Here is an 11533-nt window from a genome sequence, read left to right as displayed (position 1 = left end):
GGTCAGACGAAAAGACACAGGATTAAGAACCTCAGAAATCCTATACGGACCAATGAAACAAGGTTTAAACTTAGGAGAGGAAACCTTCATAGGAATATGACGAGAAGATAACCAAACCAGATCCCCAACACGAAGTCGGGGACCGACACAGCGTCTGCGATTAGCAAAATGTTGAGCCTTCTCCTGGGACAAGGTCAAATTGTCCACTACCTGAGTCCAAATCTGCTGCAACCTGTCCACCACAGTATCCACACCAGGACAGTCCGAAGACTCAACCTGTCCTGACGAGAAACGAGGATGGAACCCAGAGTTGCAGAAAAATGGCGAAACCAAGGCAGCCGAGCTAGCCCGATTATTAAGGGCAAACTCAGCCAAAGGCAAAAAGGACACCCAGTCATCCTGATCAGCAGAAACAAAACATCTCAGATATGTTTCCAAGGTCTGATTTGTTCGTTCGGTCTGGCCATTAGTCTGAGGATGGAAAGCTGAGGAAAAAGACAAGTCAATGCCCATCCTACCACAAAAAGCTCGCCAAAACCTCGAAACAAACTGGGAACCTCTGTCAGAAACGATATTCTCTGGAATGCCATGTAAACGAACCACATGCTGGAAGAACAATGGCACCAAATCAGAGGAGGAAGGCAATTTAGACAAGGGTACCAAATGGACCATCTTAGAAAAGCGATCACAGACCACCCAAATGACTGACATCTTTTGAGAAACGGGAAGATCTGAAATAAAATCCATAGAGATATGTGTCCAAGGCCTCTTCGGGACTGGCAAGGGCAAAAGCAACCCACTGGCACGAGAACAGCAGGCGCATGGTTTCATCACTGAGCAATCAGAACCTCTCTGCGACAAAACAGCCCCTGCTCCAATCTCAGAAGCATCAACCTCGACCTGGAACGGAAGCGAAACATCTGGTTGACACAACACAGGGGCAGAAGAAAAACGACGCTTCAACTCTTGAAAAGCTTCCACAGCAGCAGAAGACCAATTGACCACATCAGCACCCTTCTTGGTCAAATCGGTCAATGGTTTAGCAATACTAGAAAAATTGCAGATGAAGCGACGATAAAAATTAGCAAAGCCCAGGAACTTTTGCAGACTTTTCAGAGATGTCGGCTGAGTCCAATCATGGATGGCTTGGACCTTAACAGGATCCATCTCGATAGTAGAAGGGGAAAAGATGAACCCCAAAAATGAAACCTTCTGCACACCAAAGAGACACTTTGATCCCTTCACAAACAAAGAATTAGCACGCAGAACCTGAAAAACCATTCTGACCTGCTTCACATGAGACTCCCAATCATCCGAGAAGATCAAAATGTCATCCAAGTACACAATCAGGAATTTATCCAGGTACTCTCGGAAGATGTCATGCATAAAGGACTGAAACACTGATGGAGCATTGGCAAGTCTGAATGGCATCACTAGATACTCAAAATGACCCTCGGGCGTATTAAATGCAGTTTTCCATTCATCGCCTCGCCTGATTCGCACCAGATTATACGCACCACAAAGATCTATCTTGGTGAACCAACTAGCCCCCTTAATCCGAGCAAACAAATCAGATAACAATGGCAAGGGGTACTGAAATTTAACAGTGATCTTATTAAGAAGGCGGTAATCTATACAAGGTCTCAGCGAACCATCCTTCTTGGCTACAAAAAAGAACCCTGCTCCTAATGGCGACGATGACGGGCGAATATGCCCCTTCTCCAGGGATTCCTTCACATAACTGCGCATAGCGGTGTGCTCAGGCACGGATAAATTAAACAGTCGACCTTTTGGGAATTTACTACCAGGAATCAAATTGATAGCACAATCACAATCCCTATGCAGAGGTAGGGCATCGGACTTGGGCTCATCAAATACATCCCGGTAATCAGACAAGAGCTCTGGAACCTCAGAAGGGGTGGATGACGAAATTGACAGAAATGGAACATCACCATGTACCCCCTGACAACCCCAGCTGGACACCGACATGGATTTCCAATCCAATACTGGATTATGGGCTTGTAGCCATGGCAACCCCAACACGACCACATAACATAGTAACATAACATAGTAACATAACATAGTTAGTAAGGCCGAAAAAAGACATTTGTCCATCCAGTTCAGCCTATATTCCATCATAATAAATACCCAGATCTACGTCCTTCTACAGAACCTAATAATTGTATGATACAATATTGTTCTGCTCCAGGAAGACATCCAGGCCTCTCTTGAACCCCTCGACTGAGTTCGCCATCACCACCTCCTCAGGCAAGCAATTCCAGATTCTCACTGCCCTAACAGTAAAGAATCCTCTTCTATGTTGGTGGAAAAACCTTCTCTCCTCCAGACGCAAAGAATGCCCCCTTGTGCCCGTCACCTTCCTTGGTATAAACAGATCCTCAGCGAGATATTTGTATTGTCCCCTTATATACTTATACATGGTTATTAGATCGCCCCTCAGTCGTCTTTTTTCTAGACTAAATAATCCTAATTTCGCTAATCTATCTGGGTATTGTAGTTCTCCCATCCCCTTTATTAATTTTGTTGCCCTCCTTTGTACTCTCTCTAGTTCCATTATATCCTTCCTGAGCACCGGTGCCCAAAACTGGACACAGTACTCCATGTGCGGTCTAACTAGGGATTTGTACAGAGGCAGTATAATGCTCTCATCATGTGTATCCAGACCTCTTTTAATGCACCCCATGATCCTGTTTGCCTTGGCAGCTGCTGCCTGGCACTGGCTGCTCCAGGTAAGTTTATCATTAACTAGGATCCCCAAGTCCTTCTCCCTGTCAGATTTACCCAGTGGTTTCCCGTTCAGTGTGTAATGGTGATATTGATTCCCTCTTCCCATGTGTATAACCTTACATTTATCATTGTTAAACCTCATCTGCCACCTTTCAGCCCAAGTTTCCAACTTATCCAGATCCATCTGTAGCAGAATAGTAACATAGTAACATAGTAACATAGTAACATAGTAACATAGTTAGTAAGGCCGAAAAAAGACATTTGTCCATCCAGTTCAGCCTATATTCCATCATAATAAATACCCAGATCTACGTCCTTCTACAGAACCTAATAATTGTATGATACAATATTGTTCTGCTCCAGGAAGACATCCAGGCCTCTCTTGAACCCCTCGACTGAGTTCGCCATCACCACCTCCTCAGGCAAGCAATTCCAGATTCTCACTGCCCTAACAGTAAAGAATCCTCTTCTATGTTGGTGGAAAAACCTTCTCTCCTCCAGACGCAAAGAATGCCCCCTTGTGCCCGTCACCTTCCTTGGTATAAACAGATCCTCAGCGAGATATTTGTATTGTCCCCTTATATACTTATACATGGTTATTAGATCGCCCCTCAGTCGTCTTTTTTCTAGACTAAATAATCCTAATTTCGCTAATCTATCTGGGTATTGTAGTTCTCCCATCCCCTTTATTAATTTTGTTGCCCTCCTTTGTACTCTCTCTAGTTCCATTATATCCTTCCTGAGCACCGGTGCCCAAAACTGGACACAGTACTCCATGTGCGGTCTAACTAGGGATTTGTACAGAGGCAGTATAATGCTCTCATCATGTGTATCCAGACCTCTTTTAATGCACCCCATGATCCTGTTTGCCTTGGCAGCTGCTGCCTGGCACTGGCTGCTCCAGGTAAGTTTATCATTAACTAGGATCCCCAAGTCCTTCTCCCTGTCAGATTTACCCAGTGGTTTCCCGTTCAGTGTGTAATGGTGATATTGATTCCCTCTTCCCATGTGTATAACCTTACATTTATCATTGTTAAACCTCATCTGCCACCTTTCAGCCCAAGTTTCCAACTTATCCAGATCCATCTGTAGCAGAATACTATCTTCTCTTGTATTAACTGCTTTACATAGTTTTGTATCATCTGCAAATATCGATATTTTACTGTGTAAACCTTCTACCAGATCATTAATGAATATGTTGAAGAGAACAGGTCCCAATACTGACCCCTGCGGTACCCCACTGGTCACAGCGACCCAGTTAGAGACTATACCATTTATAACCACCCTCTGCTTTCTATCACTAAGCCAGTTACTAACCCATTTACACACATTTTCCCCCAGACCAAGCATTCTCATTTTGTGTACCAACCTCTTATGCGGCACGGTATCAAACGCTTTGGAAAAATCGAGATATACCACGTCCAATGACTCACCGTGGTCCAGTCTATAGCTTACCTCTTCATAAAAACTGATTAGATTGGTTTGACAGGAGCGATTTCTCATAAACCCATGCTGATATGGAGTTAAACAGTTATTCTCATTGAGATAATCCAGAATAACATCCCTCAGAAACCCTTCAAATATTTTACCAACAATAGAGGTTAGACTTACTGGCCTATAATTTCCAGGTTCACTTTTAGAGCCCTTTTTGAATATTGGCACCACATTTGCTATGCGCCAGTCCTGCGGAACAGACCCTGTCGCTATAGAGTCACTAAAAATAAGAAATAATGGTTTATCTATTACATTACTTAGTTCTCTTAGTACTCGTGGGTGTATGCCATCCGGACCCGGAGATTTATCTATTTTAATCTTATTTAGCCGGTTTCGCACCTCTTCTTGGGTTAGATTGGTGACCCTTAATATAGGGTTTTCATTGTTTCTTGGGATTTCACCTAGCATTTCATTTTCCACCGTGAATACCGTGGAGAAGAAGGTGTTTAATATGTTAGCTTTTTCCTCGTCATCTACAACCATTCTTTCCTCACTATTTTTTAAGGGGCCTACATTTTCAGTTTTTATTCTTTTACTATTGATATAGTTGAAGAACAGTTTGGGATTAGTTTTACTCTCCTTAGCAATGTGCTTCTCTGTTTCCTTTTTGGCAGCTTTAATTAGTTTTTTAGATAAAGTATTTTTCTCCCTATAGTTTTTTAGAGCTTCAATGGTGCCATCCTGCTTTAGTAGTGCAAATGCTTTCTTTTTACTGTTAATTGCCTGTCTTACTTCTTTGTTTAGCCACATTGGGTTTTTCCTATTTCTAGTCCTTTTATTCCCACAAGGTATAAACCGCTTACACTGCCTATTTAGGATGTTCTTAAACATTTCCCATTTATTATCTGTATTCTCATTTCTGAGGATATTGTCCCAGTCTACCAGATTAAGGGCATCTCTAAGCTGTTCAAACTTTGCCTTCCTAAAGTTCAATGTTTTTGTGACTCCCTGACAAGTCCCCCTAGTGAAAGACAGGTGAAACTGCACAATATTGTGGTCGCTATTTCCTAAATGCCCAACCACCTGCAGATTTGTTATTCTGTCAGGTCTATTAGATAGTATTAGGTCTAAAAGTGCTGCTCCTCTGGTTGGATTCTGCACCAATTGTGAAAGATAATTTTTCTTGGTTATTAGCAGAAACCTGTTGCCTTTATGGGTTTCACAGGTTTCTGTTTCCCAGTTAATATCCGGGTAGTTAAAGTCCCCCATAACCAGGACCTCATTATGGGTTGCAGCTTCATCTATCTGCTTTAGAAGTAGACTTTCCATGCTTTCTGTTATATTTGGGGGTTTGTAACAGACCCCAATGAGAATTTTGTTACCATTTTTCCCTCCATGAATTTCAACCCATATGGACTCGACATCCTCATTCCCTTCGCTAATATCCTCCCTTAAAGTGGACTTTAGACAAGACTTTACATAGAGACAAACCCCTCCTCCTCTCCGATTTTTACGATCCTTTCTAAACAGACTGTAACCCTGTAAGTTAACTGCCCAGTCATAGCTTTCATCTAACCATGTCTCGGTTATTCCCACTATGTCAAAGTTACCTGTAGATATTTCTGCTTCTAGTTCTTCCATCTTGTTTGTCAGGCTTCTGGCGTTTGCGAGCATGCAGTTTAGAGGATTTTGTTTTGTTCCAATCTCCTCACTGTGAATTGTTTTAGAAATGTTCTTACCTCCCTTCTGAGTATGTTTTCCTGGGTCGTCTTTGTTCGAGTCTAATGTTTTTCTTCCCGTCCCCTCTTCTTCTAGTTTAACGCCCTCCTGATGAGTGTAGCGAGTCTTCTGGCGAATGTGTGTTTCCCAGGTTTGTTGAGGTGTAGTCCGTCTCTGGCGAGGAGTCCATCATACCAGTAATTCACACCGTGGTCCAGGAATCCAAATCCTTGTTGTCTGCACCATCGTCTTAGCCAGTTGTTTGCATCAAGGATCCTGTTCCATCTCCTGGTGCCATGCCCGTCTACTGGAAGGATAGAAGAAAAAACTACCTGTGCATCCAGTTCCTTTACTTTCTTCCCCAACTCTTCAAAGTCCTTGCAGATTGTCGGTAGGTCCTTCCTTGCCGTGTCATTGGTGCCAACATGTATCAGAAGAAATGGGTGGACGTCCTTGGAGCTGAAGAGCTTTGGTATCCTATCGGTCACATCCTTGATCATCGCACCTGGAAGGCAGCATACTTCTCTTGCAGTTATGTCCGGTCTGCAGATGGCTGCTTCGGTGCCTCTCAGTAGTGAGTCTCCCACCACCACCACTCTTCGTTGCTTCTTGGCTGTACTTTTTGCTGTCACTTGTTGCTGTGTGCCCTTTTCTTTTTTGCTTGCTGGTATTGCTTCATTCTCAGGTGTGCCATCTTCATCCTCTACAAAGATTTGATATCGGTTCTTCAGTTGTGTGGTTGGTGATTTCTCCATGGTCTTCTTGCTTCTTTTGGTCACATGCTTCCACTCATCTGCTTTTGGAGGTTCTCTGACACTTTTTGCACCTTCTGTGACCAGTAGAGATGCTTCTGTTCTGTCTAGAAAGTCTTCATTCTCTTTGATGAGTTTCAAAGTTGCTATTCTTTCTTCCAGACCCCGCACCTTTTCTTCTAAAAGGGCCACTAGTCTACACTTCTGACAGGTGAAATTGGATTCTTCTTCTGGTCGATCTGTGAACATGTAGCACATGCTGCAGCTCACCATGTAGGTTGTCACATCTGCCATGTTGCTCCTAGATCCTGCTGACTTGCTGTGTGTTTTCCTTCTTGTGTAATCTACTCAGCCAAGCTCTCTTGCAATAATGTCCTACAGGCAAAAATTCGCGCGCCGTAATCATGCACATCATGCAGATTATGCAACACCAGAAAGCGAATAACCTCCTGATGTGCAGGAGCCATGCACATGGTCAGCTGGGTCCAGTATTGAGGCTTATTCTTGGCCAAAGGCGTAGCATCAATTCCTCTCAATGGAATAGGACACTGCAAGGGCTCCAAGAAAAACCCACAACGCTTAGCATATTCCAAGTCCATCAAATTCAGGGCAGCGCCTGAATCCACAAACGCCATGACAGAATACGATGACAAAGAGCAGATCAAGGTAACGGACAGAAGAAATTTTGACTGTAGTGTACCAATGGTGGCAGACCTAGCGAACCGTTTAGTGCGCTTAGGACAATCAGAGATAGCATGAGTGGAATCACCACAGTAGAAACACAGCCCATTCAGACGTCTGTGTTCTTGCCGTTCAACTCTGGTCATAGTCCTATCGCACTGCATAGGGTCAGGTTTAATCTCCGGTAATACCGCCAAATGGTGCACAGATTTACGCTCACGCAAGCGTCGACCGATCTGAATGGCCAAAGACATAGACTCATTCAAACCAGCAGGCATAGGAAATCCCACCATGACATCCTTAAGGACTTCAGAAAGACCCTTTCTGAATATAGCTGCCAGCGCAGATTCATTCCATTGAGTGAGCACGGACCACTTTCTAAATTTCTGGCAATATACCTCTATCTCATCCTGAGCCTGACAAAGAGCCAGCAAATTTTTTTCTGCCTGATCCACTGAATTAGGCTCATCGTACAGCAATCCAAGCGCCAGGAAAAACGCATCGATATTACTAAACACAGTGCAAAAAAAAAAAATGGTCTCAGAACTTCTTTTTTCCCTCTATTGAGAATCATTAGCACTTTTGGCTTCCTGTACTGTTGTGATAGGCAATTCAGTATCACAATGGACATAGCGGTCAGAGCACATACAGTGATCTGACAATAACCCAAAATAATAGAACGAGCTCTGAGACGTGGGAACTCTGCAGACCGCAATCCCTAATCCTCTCCAAACAACACTAGAGGCAGCCGTGGATTGCGCCTAACTCTGCCTATGCAACTCGGCACAGCCTGAGAAACTAACTAGCCTGAAAAGAGAAAAAATAAGCCTACCTTGCCTCAGAGAAGTACCCCAAAGGAAAAGGCAGCCCCCCACATATAATGACTGTGAGTTAAGATGAAAAGACAAACGTAGGGATGAAATAGATTCAGCAAAGTGAGGCCCAACTTTCTTAACAGAGCGAGGATAGGAAAGATAACTTTGCGGTCTACACAAAACCCTAAAGAAAACCACGCAAAGGGGGCAAAAAGACCCTCCGTACCGAACTAACGGCACGGAGGTACACCCTTTGCGTCCCAGAGCTTCCAGCAAAACAATTAGACAAGCTGGACAGAAAAAATAGCAAAGAAGAACTTAGCTATGCAGAGCAGCAGGCCACAGGAATGATCCAGGGAAAAACAAGTCCAACACTGGAACATTGACAGGAAGCATGGATCAAAGCATTAGGTGGAGTTAAGTAGAGAAGCACCTAACGACCTCACCAGATCACCTGAGGGAGGAAACTCAGAAGCCGCAGTACCACTTTCCTCCACAAACGGAAGCTCCCAGAGAGAATCAGCCGAAGTACCACTTGTGACCACAGGAGGGAGCTCTGCCACAGAATTCACAACACTTCCTGTACTGTTATGATTAGGCAATTCAGTACCACAGTGAACATAGAGGTCAGAGCACATACAGTGATCTGACAATAATCCAAAAACATAGAACGAGCTCTGACACGTGGGAACTCTGTTGACCGCAATCCCTAATCCTATCCAACAACACTAGAGGCAGCCGTGGATTGCGCCTAACGCTACCTATGCAACTCGGCACAGCCTGAGAAACTAGCTAGCCTGAAGATAGAAAATAAGCCTACCTTGCCTCAGAGAAATACCCCAAAGGAAAAGGCAGCCCCCAACATATAATGACTGTGAGTAAGATGAAAAGACAAACGTAGAGATGAAATAGATTTAGTAAAGTGAGGCCCGACTTTCTGAACAGAGCGAGGATAGGAAAGGTAACTTTGCGGTCAACACAAAACCCTAAAAACCACGCAAAGGGGGCAAAAAGACCCCCCGTACCGAACTAACGGCATGGAGGTACACCCTCTGCGTCCCAGAGCTTCCAGCAAACAAATAGATAAGCTGGACAGAAGAAAAGCAAACAAAATAGCAAAGGAAAACTTAGCTATGCAGAGCAGCAGGCCACAGGAACGATCCAGGAAGAAAACAAGTCCAATACTGGAACATTGACAGGAAGCCAGGATCAAAGCACTAGGTGGAGTTAAGTAGAGCAGCACCTAACGACCTCACCACATCACCTGAGGGAGGAAACTCAGAAGCCGCAGTACCACTTCCCTCCACCAACGGAAGCTTACAGAGAGAATCAGCCGAAGTACCACTTGTGACCACAGGAGGGAGCTCTGCCACAGAATTCACAACACACCCCTACCGCTCATTACAGTAATGAATATGTGACTCCACCCCTATGGGAGGTAGAGCCGCATATTCATTACTGTAATGAGCGGTACCATGTGACCACTCAGTACAGAAAGAAGCTGGGGCGCCGGGAAGCCAGGGACTGCGTCAGGAACAGGTGAGTATGATTAGACAGCCCCCGCTCCCTCTCCCCTGCCGACCCCTGGGTATGACTGGAGTATAAGCCGAGAGGGGGACTTTCAGCCCAAAAAAATGGGCTGAAAATCTCGGCTTATACTCTAGTATATACGGTAATTTGTGTAAAACCTGTTTTACCACTGATAAATGATTGACTTGAATGGAGACTTGTTTTTTATGAGATGAGTATTATTTTCGCCTACATAACATTGTTTGGCGGCATTTTATTTCATATTCGTGAGGCAGAAAGATCAAACAGTTGAACACCATGCTCTACTGGTTCATCCTATCAGGTTTTCTATTAGACTGTGAATTGTGAACTGTCATTATCTTCATGAATAATTCAATATTTTGACATAACTTGCCGTTTTTACAGTTTAACTAGCAATATTAAATAATATAAATTCAAGGATATTTTATTTACAAAATTGGTTTTATTCTTGGCAGATGACTCTACCAGAAGATCATAGGGACTGCTGATATCTTCAATTTTTAAATTGGATGGTATTGAGATCCCAAAGGATACAATTGAAGTGAATACCATTACTCAAGATATACCATCATCCATTCAAAGCAAAGATCTATCATTTGATCCTTTGAAACAGGTCCTGTCTTCTGATTCATTACTGACTACTACGGAAAATCAAAGTAACAAAATAAGCATAAAAAAAATTGCTCCTAAAGCAGAAAAGCCATTTTCACATTCAGAATATGTAAATAGTTTTCCCCTCAAAAAGACTTTTCTTAATAAAAAAAATTCACACAGGGGAGAAGCCTTTTTCCTGTTCAGAATGTGGAAAATATTTCAAACAGAAATGGAGTTTTGTTGTACACCAGAGAACTCACACAGCGGTGAAGCCGTTTTCCTGTTGAGAACGTGGGAAAGGTTTTAACCAGAAATCGCATTTTGTTACTCACCAGATAATTCACACAGGGGAAAAGCCTTTTTCCTGTTCAGAATGTGGGAAATATTTTAACCATAGATGGAGTCTTGTCATACACAGGAGAACTCGCACAATGGAGATGCCCTTTTCATGTTCAGAATGTGGAAAATGTTTTAACAATAAATCAGATTTAGTTAAGCACCAGAGAACCCACACAAAGGAGAAGCCTTTTTCATGTTCAGAATGTGGGAAATTTTTAATGATAAATCAGATTTAGTTAAGCACCAGACAATACACATAGGGGAGAAACCTTTTTTCTGTTCAGAATGTGGAAAATGTTTTAATTTGAAAGCAAATCTAATTAGCCATCAGAGAACCCACACAGGGGAGAAGCCATTTTCATGTTCAGAATGTGGAAAATGTTTTGGAAAGAAATCCTCTTTTTCATCACCTAAGAATTCACACTATCGAGAAGCCATTTTCATGTTCTTAATGTTTGAAATGTTTTGCATGGAAATCAACTCCAAATAAACATCACACCCCATTAATAAATGGTCAGACAAAGGAGAAGCCTGTTTCATGTTCAGAATGTTGGAAATATTTTAAATGAAAATTGTACTGCCTTAAAGGAGTTGTCCACTACCAGGACAACCACTTGTCATTCCTAATGTTCGGCCTTCTTAAAATAAAAGCATTCTTTATCGTCTGCCATGTAAACTCCATTCCAGTGGTGTTGAGACTTGCATTCCCGGGGCTGATGCGATATTGTTACATCATATGAGCCCTGCTTCCAATCAGCTTCAATCGGCTTCACTATCCCCGACTTTGGACGTGTTGAACATCAACAGTAAGCCAGTGCTGAGGCTGCTCTACAACTTCCTCTTAATAGTTGATTTGTCCAAAGGTTGGGACAGTCACGCCAGTGCTGACTGGGTGCAGGG

Source organism: Ranitomeya imitator, chromosome 2 (assembly GCF_032444005.1).
Source record: "Ranitomeya imitator isolate aRanImi1 chromosome 2, aRanImi1.pri, whole genome shotgun sequence".
NCBI lineage: Eukaryota > Metazoa > Chordata > Amphibia > Anura > Dendrobatidae > Ranitomeya > Ranitomeya imitator.
The sequence above is the reverse complement of the archived record's forward strand: the minus strand, read 5'-3'. Positions refer to the sequence as shown.